Source organism: Callorhinus ursinus, unplaced genomic scaffold, assembly GCF_003265705.2.
Source record: "Callorhinus ursinus isolate GAN/ISIS: 27379988/994484 unplaced genomic scaffold, GSC_fseal_2.0 scaffold3, whole genome shotgun sequence".
Taxonomy (NCBI): Eukaryota; Metazoa; Chordata; class Mammalia; order Carnivora; family Otariidae; genus Callorhinus; species Callorhinus ursinus.
Window position 1 is genome coordinate 53,257,688 of NW_027397065.1, and position 17,334 is coordinate 53,275,021.

General features: G+C 43.2%; 1 long non-coding RNA gene across 1 annotated transcript; it reads right to left on the bottom strand.

The window, feature by feature from the left end:
* Positions 1-821: 821 nt before the first annotated feature.
* On the bottom strand, positions 822-16,975 carry LOC141372389 (uncharacterized). Its single transcript, XR_012377581.1, has 4 exons — positions 16,446-16,975; positions 6,361-6,486; positions 5,945-6,224; positions 822-1,771 (listed from the first exon to the last, which is right to left on the bottom strand). It is a non-coding gene; the product is annotated as an uncharacterized lncRNA (long non-coding RNA).
* Positions 16,976-17,334: the final 359 nt, after the last annotated feature.

The window sequence follows — 17,334 nt, forward strand, 5'->3', positions numbered from 1 at the left end:
GGGCATGGGACTTCTGAGGGAAAATGGTAAGAAAATTGGGTGCAGATCATAGAAAGTAATACTTGCCTGTGGTAGCCACTTCGGTTTGGAGTAAGAGAAAGAGCCACATACATAAATATCAACCAGCTTGTGGATAAAATGACTCCCCAGTTCCTTGCCAGTCTAGCAGCCCTGCCTTTAATGATGAGGGAAGTCAGTAGGTCTGACAGCAGGAGACAGAGGGACTGGACCAGGCCAGTTCTATTCCTTGGCCTGCGAGCTGCATGGAGTAAAAGCCGCAAGGAGGCAACGTCCACTTAAGAATCTTTCCTTTATCACTTTGTGATGTGTCTCAGCTGGTCTTCCATCTCTCCACAAGACTGGGAACCCTGAAATCCCCTCGAGTAAGCACTTAGGTGGTAGATGGTGCTTTTGAACTGTTGGCCTCTCCATTTCTCTCTCTGTGCACATGTTTGGACATTCACCTAGCATCTGTAACTTCTTGAAAGCACATCCTCATCCACAATATCATTTTCTATTTATAACAACTTAGTAATGGGAGAAATTATCTTTGTTTTACAAAGGAGGAAATGGAGTGCCTCGCAGGTTAAATACCTGGGGAAGATCAGATACAATAACGAACATTGGTGGCCAAACTGCAACAGAAAAGCCATGAACTGGGAGCCCAGGGGTCAGGGAGACATGTGCGTCCTCCTATTGCCAAGATGATTCTGCGGGAAGAGCCCCCTCCCTGCCACCGGGCCCACCGGCACGTTGGAGGGACGCTAGCCCAGGGGGAAGTCACAGTTTATTCTGTGTGAAGATCTCCACCTGAAAGAAAATGTTTTTGGACTAATAATCTTTGTTTTTCAAGATGTGGATTTGGGGGAAATTTGGACATTCTGGGTGACTTAGGAGCTGGCACAATCAGGACAAAGGAGGCTTTCAAAATTGGTTGGACACAAATAGGCCAAGAGAATATGGTTACCAGATTTTGCACATCTAAAATACATTCCTATTTAAGAAAGAGAGACTTTCTAAATCAGCTTAAAGCAGTACAAGATGGAAATGAAGGTCTGATGCCAAAACTCCAGCCACCACACAGTCAGTCCAGTCCCCTCAAAATCGGCTGTGCCACGTGTCCGGCTGTCTCTCATCCCTGCCCGGATGCTGTGGCCCACCCGGCCAAACCACGGATCCCCTTTCACAGGCGGGACTCCGGCACCTTCCAGAAGCTCCACGTTGGGAAGGGGAACCCAGGGTGTGGTGGGGGGCTCTGTGAGTACTGGGAGAGGGTGTGGGGCCCGGTCCGTGGGCTCGGAGGCCCTGCTGACGTCACCCCCTCGCCTCCCTCTGGCTCACGTGGGAGCGAGCACACAGAAAACTCCCTTTTGCAGCTGTGCAAACTGTTCTTGCCGAACTGCAATATGCCCACAGCTCCCGACAGCTCTTCCAAATCCCCAGTTTCCCTGGCCACAGTCAGAGGGAAATAAAAAACCCATTTCCCAGTTGGCCCTTTTTCAGTCAGACGAAATTAAAATAAAGCTTAAAGTTTAAATGAAATGTTCTTCCAGTTTATGCTCTGGAGTTTCCGTGCTCCTTCCACCTCAGCCTGGTTAGGGCAGAGCAGGCCAGCTGAGGGCTTTTCTTCCAGTGTTTGCTAAGGAACATCCTGGAAAGTTGGCGATAAGGCTGCACTTCTGTCTCATATGCATCTGCTTCAGGCTTCAGATGCGCCTCCTTCCCTCCTAGTGGAATGTGGAACCGTCAGAATCTATTCTAAAGGCAGGCCCTGTAGAGGGAAGGGAGGAGGGCACATCAGATGTGTCCTAGGTCTGGTGGGGGCTCATTGTCCCCAAAGCCCACGCATTACACAAACTGCCCAGGGCTCCTTCTCCCTCTCTGAGGAACCCCAGCCAGGAAAGAAGGCCATCTTCCTTGGTGGGAATGAATGTTGGAATTTGTACCTTTCATTGGAAGCTCAGGTAAGGAGGGATAAAACACCTCTCCCAAGCCCCTCTAAACTGTGCTCCAAGAGTTTAACATCAAGAGTGGTGTTAGGGGCGCCTGAGTGGCTCAGTCGGTGAAGCGTCTGCCTTCAGCTCAGGTCATGATCCCGGGGTCCTGGGATGGAGCCCCATGTCAAGCCCCGTGTCATGCACCCTGCTCAGCAGAGAGTCTGCTTCTCCCTCTCCCTCTGAACCTCCCCCCTGCTCATGCTCTCGCTCACTCTCTCTGCCTCTCTCAAATGAATAAATAAAAAATCCTTTTAAAAAAACTGTTGTTAGAGGTTTGGGAGCAGGAGAAATGTGGAGCTGTCTTGGTTTCCTTCTCTCTCGTGTACCCTGTAAATCTCAGTAGTTTTGGATCTATGGAGCTTTCTAGAAATAGAATTACTATGCTTCAAACCCAGATATTCTTAATTTTTTTTAAGGATTTATTTATTTATTTGAGAGAGCACAAGCAGGAGAGGCAGAGGGAGAGGAAGAGAGAATCTCAAGCAGACTCCACACTGAGCCTAGAGCCCAATGAGGGGCTCAATCTTAGGACCCTGAGATCACGACCTGAGCCAAAACCAAGAGTCAGATGCTTAACCAACTGCACCACCAAGGTGCCCCATGGATATTCTAACTCAGTAGGGAGGAGCATGGCAGGACCTTAGCATTTATGTGGTTTGAAAAGGTCTATGGTAATTTTCTTGCAGGTGGTTTCATATATTTGCCAATTTCCTCAGCTGGGATGTGTATCAAAACCACCCCTAAGGGTAGAATTCTGAACTCACTAGGGAAAAAAATCTTTTAAGTAGAGATCTTCAGAAATACATGTAAGAGATAGCCAGTTTTAAAAGACTGGGGAGTATAAAACCAGGTTGGTTTTTTTTTTTTTTTTTGGTTTGTTTGGGGTTTTTTATAGTTTTGCTTTTTTTGTTTTTAAGAGAGTCAACCAAAATATATTCTCAAACTTTATTGTGTGTCATTATTTTCTGATAAAAATTCCCATATCCAGACCCATTTTGAAAGCTCAAAACACAAGAGGAGGAAACTATAAATTAAGTGGTATCTAAAATATGCTCTTTCACACACACACACACACACACACACACACACACACACAGAGTTTACTCTGCAGTCAATTTAAATTTTTATTTATTTATTTATTTATTTATTTATTTTATTTTATTATGTTATGTTAGTCACCACACAATACATCATTAGTTTTTGATGTAGAGATCCACGATTCATTGTTTTCGTATAACACCCAGTGTTCCATGCACTATGTGCCCTCCTTAATACCCATCACTGGGCTAACCCATACCCCCACCCCCTTCCCCTCTAAAACCCTCAAATTGTTCCCAGAGTCCATAGTAAATTTAAATTTAAGTGACAACCACCAGAGAGGCCAGCAATTGGGCTTCACGTTTAGGGGCTGAGATAGGGAATCATAACACTGCATTGAGGCTCATCTATAAAGAAGAAACCAAAAACAAGCAGACATCCCCATGTTGTGCCTGTGAGAAAGGCAAGCTTTGGGAAAGAGGGAAAAGGTGAAGGTCACTGACCACAGCTCTCTGGTGGGACGGTGGTCACAGAACAGAATACATCCTCTGGCCCATTTTCCTTTCAAACACAGAGATTGCCAAGAAGTGCAGGAGAATACATCTTGCCTCTCTGAGCCCTTTTATGTTAAATTCCTCATCTAAATAGACACAGAAACAGGAAAGATGCAGCCCACTTCATAACTGAGCAGGATTGGATCCTCCTTTCTGAACTAGTAGTGAGAGTGCTCAGTTACGTGAATCTTGGCCAGGTTTTTAAGTTACTTATTTTTTATCATTGTGACATTTACATGGCAAAACATGTGCCATTCTAACCATTTTTAAGTGTGCATTTCAGTAGCTTAACACTGAACACTCAACTGTTGTGCACCCATCACCACCGTCCATCTCCAGAACTTTCTCACCTTCCCAAACTGAAGCTCCTTACACCGGAACTGCCCAAACCCCGCCCCCAACCCCTGACAACTGCCCTTGGACTTTCTGCCTCTATGAAATTGCCTACTCTCAGTACCTCATATAAGTAAAAATCACACATATTTGTCACTTTGTGGCTGTCTTATTTCACTTAGCATTTTCATATTAAAGCATAAGTCAGAATTTCTACTTAAAGGCTGAATAATAGTCCATGGTATGGAGGCTCCACATTTAGTGAGTTTTAAAGAGGGTGGATTATCTTCTCCAGTGATAATACTCAGGACAGCCTTTGTGGTTTCTATCATCTTCTCAACATTAAACATCTGTTTAAAGATGACGTGCTTCTTCTGAGTTTTAAAAATTATATCTGAGTTTTTTTCCTTCCTGTTTCCCCCCTTTTCTTCCTCCCTTTCTGTGTCTCTTTCTTCCTCTCTCTCTCTCTCTCTCTCTCTCTCTCTCTCTCTTCTTTGTAATAGCAGGTGATATGTACTACTTGTATAATAACTATATAAATACTTATCTCTCCTACCAAATTGTCAATTTCTTGAGAGCAGGAACCAAATCCTGCCCCATGGGAGGCCCTGAGCAAAGCTGAGTAATTGTTCAGTAGACAAAAGTTGAGTTTGACTCTGATACTCCGAGTAGACAGCTAATTAATGATCCCTTCTACAGATTTCTTAAAATCAGCTTAGCAAAACACAGATCCTTATGTCTACCCATGTATTCATTTTCTATGGCTACCATAACAAATTCCCACTAATTCAGTGGCTGAAAACAACACAGATTTATTATCTCACAGTTCTGGAGGCCAGAGTTTCCGTATGGGTCTCCCTGGACTAAAATCAAGGTGTCGGTGGGCTACATTCCTTTCTGGAGGCTCTAGGGGACTATAAGTTTCCTTCCTCATTCAGCTTTTGGGAGAATTCAGTTCCATATGGCTGTAGGATGGAAGGCTCTATGTCTTTGCTGGCTGTCAGCTGGGGGCTGACCTCAGCTCCAAGAGGCTTTCTCCCATCTTTGCACATAGCTCCTTACACTCAAAACCAGCAATAGGACATCAAATCCTTCTTGGGCTGCTATCTCTCCAACCCTTCCTGGACAGTTGTGTCTCTCCCACCATAGCCTGGAAAGATTCTATGCTTTTAAGGACTCATGTGATTAAATTGGGCCCACCTAAAAAATCAGGCGCAAAGACCATAACCTTCTTCACATCTGCTAAGTCCCTTTCACCATGTGACGTAACATATCCCCAGGTTCAGGGGATGAGGGCATGGACATCTTTGGGGGCCATTATTCTGCTTACCACAATCTGCAATCATCTACTCCAGACACCCTTGCTCCTGATCTAATCTTTCTCTCTTTAGGGCCCTGCCTAGCTGGCCAAGTCATTCACCAGTCTCCATGGGTCCATGTATATTCCAACCTCAATCACTTCTTCTGTACAAAATGAATGACCATTTGCACCATCCAAATCTCTGCCCATTGGGATGATTTCCCCCTTCGCAGTCTTTTAAAGCAGCGCTGAATGGGCCTGTAATGCAGCCACAATTCATTTCCAGTGTCTACACACATTGACCTGACCCTTTGAGAACCAAGCTCCGGCATTTTCTTCTTCCATTAGCTGATCTTACTCTAGTACCTGTCCTTCAGCTAGCCACAGGTATGAGCTAGAGTAAGAGTAATGGATGACATGGTGATCTGGGCTACCTACCCGTATAATTGGCTTGCGTTCTAGTGCTACCCGTGGACTGTGCTGGATGTAGCACTTCCATTGTGTGATGGATTACTTCTTCCTCCACCTGACCTTATCACTTGGTAGCCTAGACTGTGTGGTCCAAGCATGTAGCCTGGACCCACTACAAAGCCCTTTCCTTCTGGACCCAACAGAGAGCTGGCAGCCCTTCATGTCACCCACTCTACCAGTTACAGCAATACTTCCAGGTGAGGACTATTCTGCCTCCAGAATCTGAAGTGCCTACCAGTTGTTATACTCACCTTTTAATGGCTGAAGGTACAGGAAGTATTTGGTAGTTTTTTTTTTCCTTTGGAGAGTATGTCCTCCTTGGCCTCTGGCTTTTGGGCAGCAAAAAATTTTACTGATGTAGCATACCCTAGAATCTTCAAAGAATTTATCTTATATTCCCTGGAGTGCCTGAGTCTTACCAGGGCCTCCAATGAACTGGCCACTTCATGCTCATTTGGTTTGGTTAATATGATGCCATCCATAGAGTAAACCAACATGATGTTCTAGGGGATGTCCAGGTTTTTTCAGACTCTATTTGAAGAGAGAATGGGAGAGTTCACACAGAACTGGAGCAAGATAGTGAATACATACCATTGTATATTCCAAATGAATATGAAGTATCAAACTCTCTTTTCGAGAAGATTGTTAAAGAATATATGACACATACCGTGAACATAGGACAATTCTGATCTGCTCTAGCTATGGCAGCAGTTGCATGGGGCGACTACTCTGTTGAGGTTGTGCCCATCCACTGTCATCCTTCAGGATCCATCTGGTTTCTGCAGGAGGCAGACTGGTGAATTAAATGGAAATAAGATGACCGTCACCTCTATAACAGGTAAAATAGAAAGGTGGGAGAGGGAAGGTTGATTGATTTGGGAGCTCTCTCCTAGAATATAGAACTAAATAACCTGGAGAAGGCCTCCAGAGATGTTTTGAGCATGATGCTAGGAAGGCCCAACCAAATGAGGCAAAGAGGACAGATACTGCCAAGTCATACTGTGGAAGGGGAATTAAAAGGCTCAGAGAAGAGGGCATGCTGCAGTGAATATACTATGTAAAACCAAAAGCCCAATCATGTTATGATTTAACCCTATTTATTGATCTAGTGGCCAGGAGGGGAGAAGGAACAGATTCTGGAGTGAGGAAGTTGCATGTTGCCTTACAGGAAAGAGACCTCTGCCTCTTCTTCAAGAAAGGCAGGCATCTTATCCCTTAGTAGGAAGCAATGGTGCCACTTTTGCAGGCTCAGAAGGTTGGAAGAAATCTGGGAAGCCCATACTGGGTAGGGGAGGGAGGGCATCAACCCAGATGCCCCTATCCCATGTGCCCAAGTCCCACTCTTTTTCAGCCAGTGCCCTGACCTTGGCATAGTACACTTTCTTGGTTGGGAGTTTAACCTTCCTTGAAACTCAACTACTATGTCAAATTCCTGGGGCTGCTTCCCAGCTTTCTCAGCCCTCCCACTTTAGGAGATAATACCTCTTTACATGTTACCAGGAGGGTCTCTCCAACATTCACCATTAGCTTATAATTGTCAGTTAATAACACTCAGCTTCTTGTTACCTTTTTCCAGATCACTGAGCTTACCAATAGCCGTTCAGTGCCATTGTCCTTAAAATTATTACTTCTCTCATATTTCTCAAATACCTGATAGACAGCACCACCTAATGAATTCTTTTCCAGGTATATCATCACAATTCATCATTGGCTGAAAGTCTTAGCAATTGCTTTGCTACCTAGTACCAGGGTTTACCTGTGGCTCACCTACCCACCAACAGCAACAGGGTCCCCTTTGCCAGGTTAATTCGTCTCAGTGCAAGACACTGAGGGCTCCTAACTACAGCACTTAGTGGCTGGGGGAGTAAAGTATTTCATTCCTGAAGACGGCTGGTATATCATAGAGTCTATCAAGTAATCTTAAACCTTACTTATAAATCAAAGCACTTTGATCCAACTTCAGAAGAGCCTATTTCGGGCAAAATCCCTCCCCTGGAAGGCTCTCAAGAATAAATGAGAAGGCTTTTGTGAAATAATAAAATAATCTCGTGGATCCTTGACCTTCATTTCCTTGGAAAAGCAGAACCCTTTGGAAGATTATAGCTCATAGGCAAGTAGTCAGTTAATGGTGCTTATTAGTTGGCTACTATGTTCTCTGTCACTCTACTAACCACAAAGGGAGAAAAAAGAAAATCTTACAAGTTTCTAAATGTGTCTTCAAAGAAACAGTGTGATTTTTCATCACTGTTGCCGATATTTAGGTTGAGTTTTGGAGTAGTAATCCCACTGGTACTAAGGTTAAAGTTTTTTGGGTTTTTTTGTTTTTGTTTTGTTTTGTTTTGTGTTTTTTTGGTTCCTAAAGGATCTTGCTTAACTTTGGCAAAATTTCCAAATAGTCTGGGATTCATACTGGTAGTACTCTTGGGCAGGCCAAAGTGTGGATCAAATGTACACTGGCCAGCAGTAGGTCCTGGAGAACATCAGGGACGCCATCCATCTTGATGCTTCCATCTTTTCAGAAAAGTAGGGAGTGTATGTGTGATATAGAACTACTTCCTAGGGACTTTCAAAGAGCCAGATGTCAAGTCTAGTGATGTATCTTATTGCCGGGACCCTGAGACAAAATGGCCTGCCCGATGACCTGGGACAGGAAAGTAGACAATCTCCTCCAGGGCAGCTTGCAGATACCATGACCACTCCAGTAGACAGCAACCACCCAGACAAAGCTTGGGAGCTCCTCTCTTCTAAGGATGTTATGGTTTTCCATCGGGTAGATTTGTTCTAATTGGGGAAGGAATTAAGGAGTTGGGAATAATCGTTCTCTATCAAATTGTCATTTGACCATATGGTTAAGTTAACCTGCCTGCTTTTGACCAAATTATTTTTGACCCATTCTTTAAGCTGGATAAGCTTCTCTTAAATAACTTGGACCCATTTCCCCTTGGCTTCCCATTGCCTAATTATATAAAAATATAGAAAAAATAATTGTCAAGTCATCCGTAAAAATATTGAATAAGACACAGATCTCTCTATCCCCACTCCCACTCTCATCTATTTCCCATCCTCTGATATTACTCAGAACATTCTTGCTAAGAAACAAAGTACTTTATGGAGACATTCAAATTCTAGCTTTAAAGTTATTGTGGGTGGAGGAGCTTAAAAAGAGAATGAAGAAAAAACTGACCATATCTGCTTTTAATTTGGGATAGCCTCCACATAAAATGAGTTAATACACGTAAACACACTTAAATGGCATGTATTGAATGCCTCTTATGTACTAGAAACTGTTCTATTTATTATTTTACATATTGAAACTGTGGCTACTGGCATATTATCATTTCCGCTCTAAGTATACTAAAATGCACCAGGTAATAGGTTGTTTAAAATTTAGTTAATTATAACATAAGTGATTGTATTTACTTAGATGACAATTTGATGCCTTAGCTTCTTGCTGCCTGAAGAGAATGACATTATATTACATAAAAAAAAATCTAGAAAATTGTTGATGAATAACATGTGCTTAGAAAGTATGCCTAGAAAGAATGTCTAGCCATAATGCCCATCCCTTGGGTTTTCCTAATTCTGGGAAAGAATACTTTACTTACTGCTCTATAGGTATTTGAGACTTGGAGCTAACATCCCTCTCCCAGAGGGTCTAACTTATACACAAAAGCTATTTTTGTCAGACCAGCTATTTAGGAGAGTCTGAAAGTGGAACAAAAAAGCTGGATGGACCTGTCTGGTATCTATCACCTATAACCATGGGATCATGCCATTCTACTTGAACTCTGAGCCTTGGTTTATTCATCCATGAAATGGAAATGAAAAAACTTACTTCTCAGGGCCCTTGGAATACTACAGAGGGAACACAGTATGTAAAGCATGTAAGAAATGCAGACATCTTTCCTGCTATTGCTGTCGCCATTAGCTGGGATTTTTAGGAGAAGTACCAGCATGAATGATTTCTCATTTGATTCCTCATCCATAAAATGTGAATAATAATGGCATCTACTCCAATGCCTCTTGTAAGAATTAAATAAATTAATACATGTAATCCCTTAGAATAGTGCTTAGCACATGGTAAGCCCACTATTTAAGTTCAGGTGTTTTTAATTTAGGCTAAATTTCTTCAACCAACTCATAAAGATGTAAACTAGTTTTTCTTCAAAGGAAAATTTGATTTAGTCAAAAGCATTATATCATCTTTTCCTACTCATTGGCCACAGATTTCATTCTTTATAAAAACTTTCCTTACTAGCTGGAAGAAACCAGGTAAACTGGTTTTATGAAAAAAAGCACCAGCCTTCACTGGTGAGTGGTGGAAGGCTGGACCCCATGTGGCTTTGGGCAAGTCATGCTCTGAGCTTTGGTTTCCCCATCTGACAAATGGGAATAACATTCCTGCCCTGAGCACCTCCCTGAGTGGTTTAAAATCATATGGGATAATAGCTGTGAGGAGACCCTTGTCTCTTGTGTATGGTATTATTAATGTTCGTGAATAATGCTTGGCTCATCTCAGTCCACATAGGTGACTCTCAGGCTTCTTACTTGACTGTTGGATTGGATGTGAATGAGGTAGCAATTTGAGGTGCTTTTGGGGTTCACTAAAAGTGATAACTCTAGAGGATAGTGTTCAAGTCACTTAATTGTAACACACAAAATCTTCAAAAAATACCATTGAAGGATGGGTTAACCACTTAATGTAGAAATATTGGACACTGAAACTTAATAATGCAAAGGATTTTAGGGATTTTGACTGTAATGGGCTGAATTGTGTCCCCCCTCAAATTTGTATGTTGATATGTGAACCTCAAATATATATGAGGTCATTAGGGTGGGCTCTAATCCAATAAGACTTCTGTCCTTATAAGAGGAAATTTGGAAACAGACACACACAGAGGGAGGACAATGTGAAGACATGGGGAGGAGATGGCTGCCTACAAGCCAAAGAATTCCGAGGACTGTCAGCAAAACCAGAAGGTAGGAAGGGGCAAGGAAGGATTTCCCCCTTAGAGCCTTCAGGGAGAGCATGGCCCTGCCTATACCTTGATTTTGGACTTCTAGCCTCCAAAACTGTGAGAGATTACATTCCTCTTGTTTAAGCCTCCTAGAGTGTGGTGCTCTGTTGCGGCAGCTCTGGTAGACGAATGCACAGTGTATCACTAACGTTCTTCTAAGAAGTTCTACGTTTGTGGAGCCCGGAGTTGACAAGAAGGGGTGGGGATTGAGGAGGAGGGGACAGGCTCCGCTCTTCTCCTTCTTCAACCAATGCAATTCTGTGTTTATCAATATTATAAATCGAACTTCCAAGAAGAGCTTTTTTTTTTTTCTAGTAAAGATTTGTAGTGAAAAAGTTTGGAAACTCATGCTCTAATGTAACAGAATTTGTCAACACTCCACCTCCACCTCAAGGATCCTTCACTGTTTTCCTCTCCAGGGATTCCTGGATACTTTCACTCCCAACAAATTACATCTGGGTCTTTGGCTGAAGGCACCTCTCACTGGAGCCAAAGCTCACTTTGCCTGCACATAGAGAACTGGAACAGAGGCAGTCCATAATTAGTGACTGACCTACAGGGGTATAAATACTCCAGCTCCTTTGCCTCTGACCAGGACAACTCTGAGGTGGGAACTGCACTGTCTTCAGAGCCTCCTCATCAGCCATAGCCTGGTGCCTCACCCTTGTCTGGTCTTTTCCCTTCTCTCTCTTCTTCCTTCTCCTCTACAAATTTTCCCTGGGAACACTTCCTAATAAATCACTTAAATACAGGATTTCTCAACCTTGGCACTGCTAACATTTTAAACTTGATAATTCTTTGCTATAGGGGCTGCCTTGTGTATTGTAGGATGTTTAGCACCATCCCCGGGCTCCCAGGAACACATCTCCCACTCTCCTCTCCTCTCTCTATAGTCGTGACAATAAAAAATGTATCCAGACAACGTCAAATATCTCCTGGGAGACAAAATTGTCCCATTCAAAAACCACTGTTTGAATATTACAAATGTGGATCCTTGAGTTCTGGGAGTCTGCTAAAGTAGAAAAGAAAGGATTAAAAGCTAACCTTCCTGATTCCCAGGCCACCGGTTATTTCTTTCCACTACACCTGTGTTTCCCAAAATTGTCTGCTTGTAAGAATCACTGGTGTATATGCTGGGGGTAGGGGCAGAGCAATTGGTTTTAAATGGAGATTCCTAAGTCCCTTTCCTGAAGAATCTGACTCAGATTCTTCTGAGTCTTCTACCACCCTGGAGGAGGGTGGTAGACTTCAGTGATTCTTTTGATCAAGCCCAGTTTGGAAACTTAAATGCTGATTCTCAAATTGTAATGCGAGAAGGAGTCATCATGTGCATGGTGTGCATGGTATGCATACAAAATATAAATTCCTAGCCCTTCACTCTGAAATTTTGACTGTTTTAATAATTTTTCCAAGTCTTTCTGATATAGGTGGTCTGAAGCAATTGTTATAACACTTTCCATTAAGTTCTCTGTTAACACACACAGAACAGTATCTTTAGACATATGTTAAACGAATGTTAAATGATGTCAGCTGACATCAGGTTTCCCAGAAAAATGCGCTCATAATGTACTTTAACTCTTTGGTATTTATTAATAATTTGTGTGATGTTAGTCTTCTCTAAATCACAAACTCCATGAACTCAAGACCCACCTCTGTCTTCTATCTGGTTGTATTTCTCAAGTCAGCACCGTGCCTTTCCCAGAGTGATGCTCAGTAAATGTCTGTTGAACAAATGACATTACATGGTGGGGTATGCAGAAAATGGCCCCCAAAGATGTCACCATTCTAATCCCCAGGAATTTGAATATATTCAATATGAATATGAATATGGATGTTACCTGGCAAGGGAGAATTAAAGTTGCAAATAGAGTTAAGTCTACTAATTAGCTGACCTTAAAATAAGGGGAGTATCCTGGATTATCCAGGCAGGCCTACTGTAATCACAAAAGTCCTTTAAAGTGGAAGAAAGAGGCTGAAGAGGTCAGAGTCAGAGAGAGATCTGAAATGCTACCCTGCCGGCTTTCAAGATGGAGGGAGGGGCCGTGAGCCAAGGCAGCCCCTAGAAGGTAGGAAAGACAAAAAATGGATTCTCCTTTAGAGCCTCCAGGATGAACAGAGCCCTACAGACACCTTGAGTTTAGCTCAGTGAAACCCATTTCAGACTTCTGACCTCTAGAACTGTAAGACAATACATCTGTGTTAAGCCACTAAATTTTTGGTGATATACCAGCAGCAATAGGAAACTAACCTAGAAGATAATGGAAATAGTAGGTCCTGGTAGCATTTATTTATTTTTATTTATTTTTTAATGTCTTGATTTTTTAAAAAAGATTTTTTTTATTTATTTTAGAGAGAGAGTGTGTGAGCAGAGGAAGAGGGAGAGAGACAATCTCAAGCAGAAGCTCACTCATCATGGAACCCCATGTGGGGCTCGATCTCACCACTCATGAGATCATGACCTGAGCCAAAACCAAGAGTTGTTCACCCAACCGACTGAGCCACCCAGGACCCCTTGATTTTTTTCTTAAGTAGGTTCCATGCTGAGCATGAAGCCCAATGTGGGGCTTGAACTTATGACCCTGAGATCAAGACCTGAGCTGAGGCCAACTCAGATACTTAACGAACTGAGCCCCCCAGGCACCCATGTAGCATTTATTAAACACCGCCCCTCCAGGCACTTTACCTCTATCCTTCCTTGTCCTTATAAGAAAGTATCATCCTACTTTGCAGATGTAGCACCAAGAGGCCCAGAATGGTTATTAATGCCTTTAGCATCTGGGACAGCTGGGCTGGGCTGCAGACCTTCAGATCTACACTCTTTGATTACCAGTACTGTTCAAAGCGTGGCACCCAGTTCTGACTGATCCGTGTCAAATAAGTACAGATATTGTGACTGTGTGTTCAGAAACTTTTTATACTAGTTTTCTTTTTTTTAGAAAAAAGATTTTAGAGAAAGAGAGAGAGAGAGAGCAAGAGTCGGGGGAGGGGCAGAGGGAGAGAATCTCAAGCAGACTCCCCGATGAGCACGGAGCCCCACACGGGGCTCAATCTCCTGACCCTGAAATCATGACCTGAGCCCAAATCAAGAATTGGACACTCAACTGACTGAACCACTCAGGTGCCCCTAGTTCTTTTCTTTTTTAAAATAATTTTGAAATGTAATTTTATGTCTGTTGACTATAGTAATAAAGGAGTGGGGTCTCATTTTATACGTCTTTTTAATTTCATTTTTATTAATTTATTCTTATTGTTTTTTGTAAAAATATCAATTCCCCATGGATTGGGGCCACGGGGGGAAACTGGTTCCAAATCTCAGGAGCTTTGAGAAGCAATGCACAGACCAAAATGCTGAGATTTGGGGTTGGGATGGGTCCTTGCCTCTAGCCTTCCTAGTCCCCACAAAGTGACGAGAGTGTGGAGCCTGGCCCAGGGCTCGGGGCCTTCCTGGGCAGGGTCTGGTGAGCAGAAGGCAGCCTGGTCATTAGAAATGGTCTTTTCCCTGTGCGCAAAGCTTTCCCAGTTTGGCTTCCCAGCCATACCCCGAGCTTTATCATTCCCGCCTTCTCCTTTTAATTTCAATAAAGGATTTTCAAGTTTAACTTTTTCTTCTCTTTCTTTGGTCAATTTTTTTTTTATGAGAGTGCATGCCCCCCACATATTTCACATGGCCTGCATTTTTATGAATCCAAGAATAAATGTATTTTTGGCTAACAACTAGGAAGTATTTTTAGACTCCCAGGGTTGTATTTTTGTCTTTTACAGAGCATAATGGGAAGCAGATGCAGTTGTATGCAACACTCTCATTCTGCACCCGGTTTCAGATGTTCCGCCGGCACACTGCACCCCTTGAGAAATACATTAACACTTTAATAAAAGCTGATCTAATCTGAAGTAGCTCAACCTAGGGGGATGCACTAGCCAAAGAACAAGGAGCTGAGATCTTGCCTATTTCTTCAAACTGCTTTGGGTCAGCTGTGTTTTGACCTTTGCTTTTGCAGGGGAGAGGGCTTTTGCAGTGGAGATGTTCAGCAAGCAAGTCAAGGAGAGCACAGAGGGTGGTGGGAGGGGGGGTGAGGCCAGAAGAGACTACTGAGGGTAGATGAGAACACCCCAAACTAATCACTGTTTCCTGCTGCGACTCCCCGTTCCATGACAGGGCAAGACCCTATCCTAGTGAAACCGACATAACAGAAAGAACCCTACCAACTTATCCAGCTCACAGAATCTTCCACTTATCAACAGATCTGAAAACAACCTCTGCCATCATCTACTTCAACAACCTTCTATAGTATCGCTCAAGGCCAACATTCGGGTCTAGCTTTGCTTGGTACCACTACCACCTATGAGTAGGTTTCATGAACGAAATTGATACTCAGAGAAGACAAATCTCTTGTCCAAGATGACAGAGGTCAGAGGATAACACTCATTTCTGTACAGTCCAGCAGGCTTGCTGTCAGGACCAATACAGAACCCTTAGAATGTTCCTGGTGTGAATTCAGACTGGGGGCACATTTTTCTCCCTGCTAGCTGAGGGTGAACCTTAAAATATGCCAGCGATGATGTATGGTGATTAACATAACACAATAAAAAAAAAATACGCCAGCGGCGTTTCACTTGCTCTGCAAACAGGAATTCTACACATTTTATATCAAGAGATCCCAGATCCCAGTAGATGAGAAAGGTTGACATGGCCAGAAGGGCTAAGCCCCTGTGAGCATTGTGAGTTATCTTATTTCACTGTAGAGAGTGAAGGCAAGGTGGTGGAGGGTTGGCCATGGTTAAAATGCTTCAAGGCAGAAGGTTATTTCAACTGTGCTATGATTGGAGATAGGTAGGCATATTTGCTCAATCCCAAGAAAATAAAGAGCAAAAGTTAAGACCAATATTAAAAAAAATCTGGCAGGTGTTCCAGATTTAAGTCCCTATTAGAATCAAAATTAAGGAAATATCTACAGCTTTCTACGGAGAGACACCCAAGTCTTCTCTTCTCTGAAAAATCTTTTGAGGTTTGGGAATAGCTCCAGGGAGAATAAATGGAATGTAATTGGGATGTTGGCCTGTCCATATCTGACTGGGAAGATGACCAGCCTGCAACAGTGGCCACGAGGTTCGCCTCACAGATGGGCAGCCTGAACTGTGAACGAACTCTGGGATGTCGCTCGAAGAGCTGGCCACTGTGGGAGGACATGATGGGGCAAGGGAAAAGCCTTTTCAGAGCCTTGTTTTCTTCACATGGAAGAGACAGTGATGACACCTCCCTCACAGAATCGTTCTTACTCGGCTGATTGACGGTATAGATGGATATTTAATAATGACGGTTAACATTTTCCTAACCCTTACTACAGTGCTAAGGCACTGTCCTGGGGTGGTTGGTTTCTTAGATTTTAGTCTAACTTATGTCAGAAGCAACTTTGGGCAAATTATTTATCCTTTATCCTTTTAGTCTTTCTTTATTCTTTATGGAGAACAAACCTCTGGAAATGAATAATTTTGCCTACCTCACAAAGTCATTGTGAGGATTCAAGAAGTTAATCCATGGACATGCTCGTTCAAGTGTATGACCTGGTACATCCTTAGTGACTATGAGCTATTGGGACCCACTACAGCATTCTGCCTGAGCCAAGCCACATGGGAAGTCCTGGTGTGGGTGCTCTGGTCTGTCACTAAACTAGGTGGATGTGTTTGTAATCTCCACACAAGGGTTCATGCAAGATCCAAAGAGCAGGTGACTTACCTTGATCCATGGTCGCATTGACCAGAGCCGGCTCTGATCTTGAAAGCAGGTCTGTCTCCACAGGGCACCCCTAGCCCGAACACCAAGCGCCGGGTCAGCGGCCCACAAAATGCTCTGTGGGAGAGGTGCAGCTCCCCCGCCTGCCTTTTCCGGCGTCTGCCCTGTGGAGGGCCACGGAGGGACCAGAGGTCTGCTGGCGGCCCTGGGGCTGGCCCTCTGAGTCTGACAGGGAGCACCATCCAAAGAAGGTGTATTGAAGGGAGCCTGGGGCACATCGCCGCACACAGGCTCACTTGGGGTGGGCAGAAGGAAGGGAACTGAAGAGACAATAATTTTGTGAGGAAGTGAAGCTTCTATTAAAGGACATTCCTTGGTCATTCTTTTTAGTTCCTTGCCAGTTTATTTATTTAGTTTTGGTTTAGTTTAGTTCCTTGCTAGTTTATTTAAATTTTTTTTTGTTCCTTGCCCGTTTAAAAATCACATGTGTGTGTGTGGCATACAGTATGAGTGTCTCTGTGTGTGGGTAGGTGTGTGCGCCGTGTACCACATGTGTGTATGTTCGTGTGTGACTATGTGCACTGTGTGCACATACAGTACATATAGTCCATCCCCAGAGGAAGCCGAGGGATACTTCCATCAAACTAACTTTGTCGGGACCTTTCGCCACAGATTTTCTGAAAGGATCTGTATTTTAAATACTGTGGGTCAAAACATATTTTCTGAACGGGTCAACAGGATATGTGGCTTCAGTGTTTAATGTCATGTGTCATTAAGATTTCATCATTTTCCCAGCTTTCCCTAAAGTACTCAAAAGTCCCCACACCCATCCTCTATAATCACTCATTTAAAGTTTATCAAAACAGATATTTTTGCCCTCCCCAAAACATAT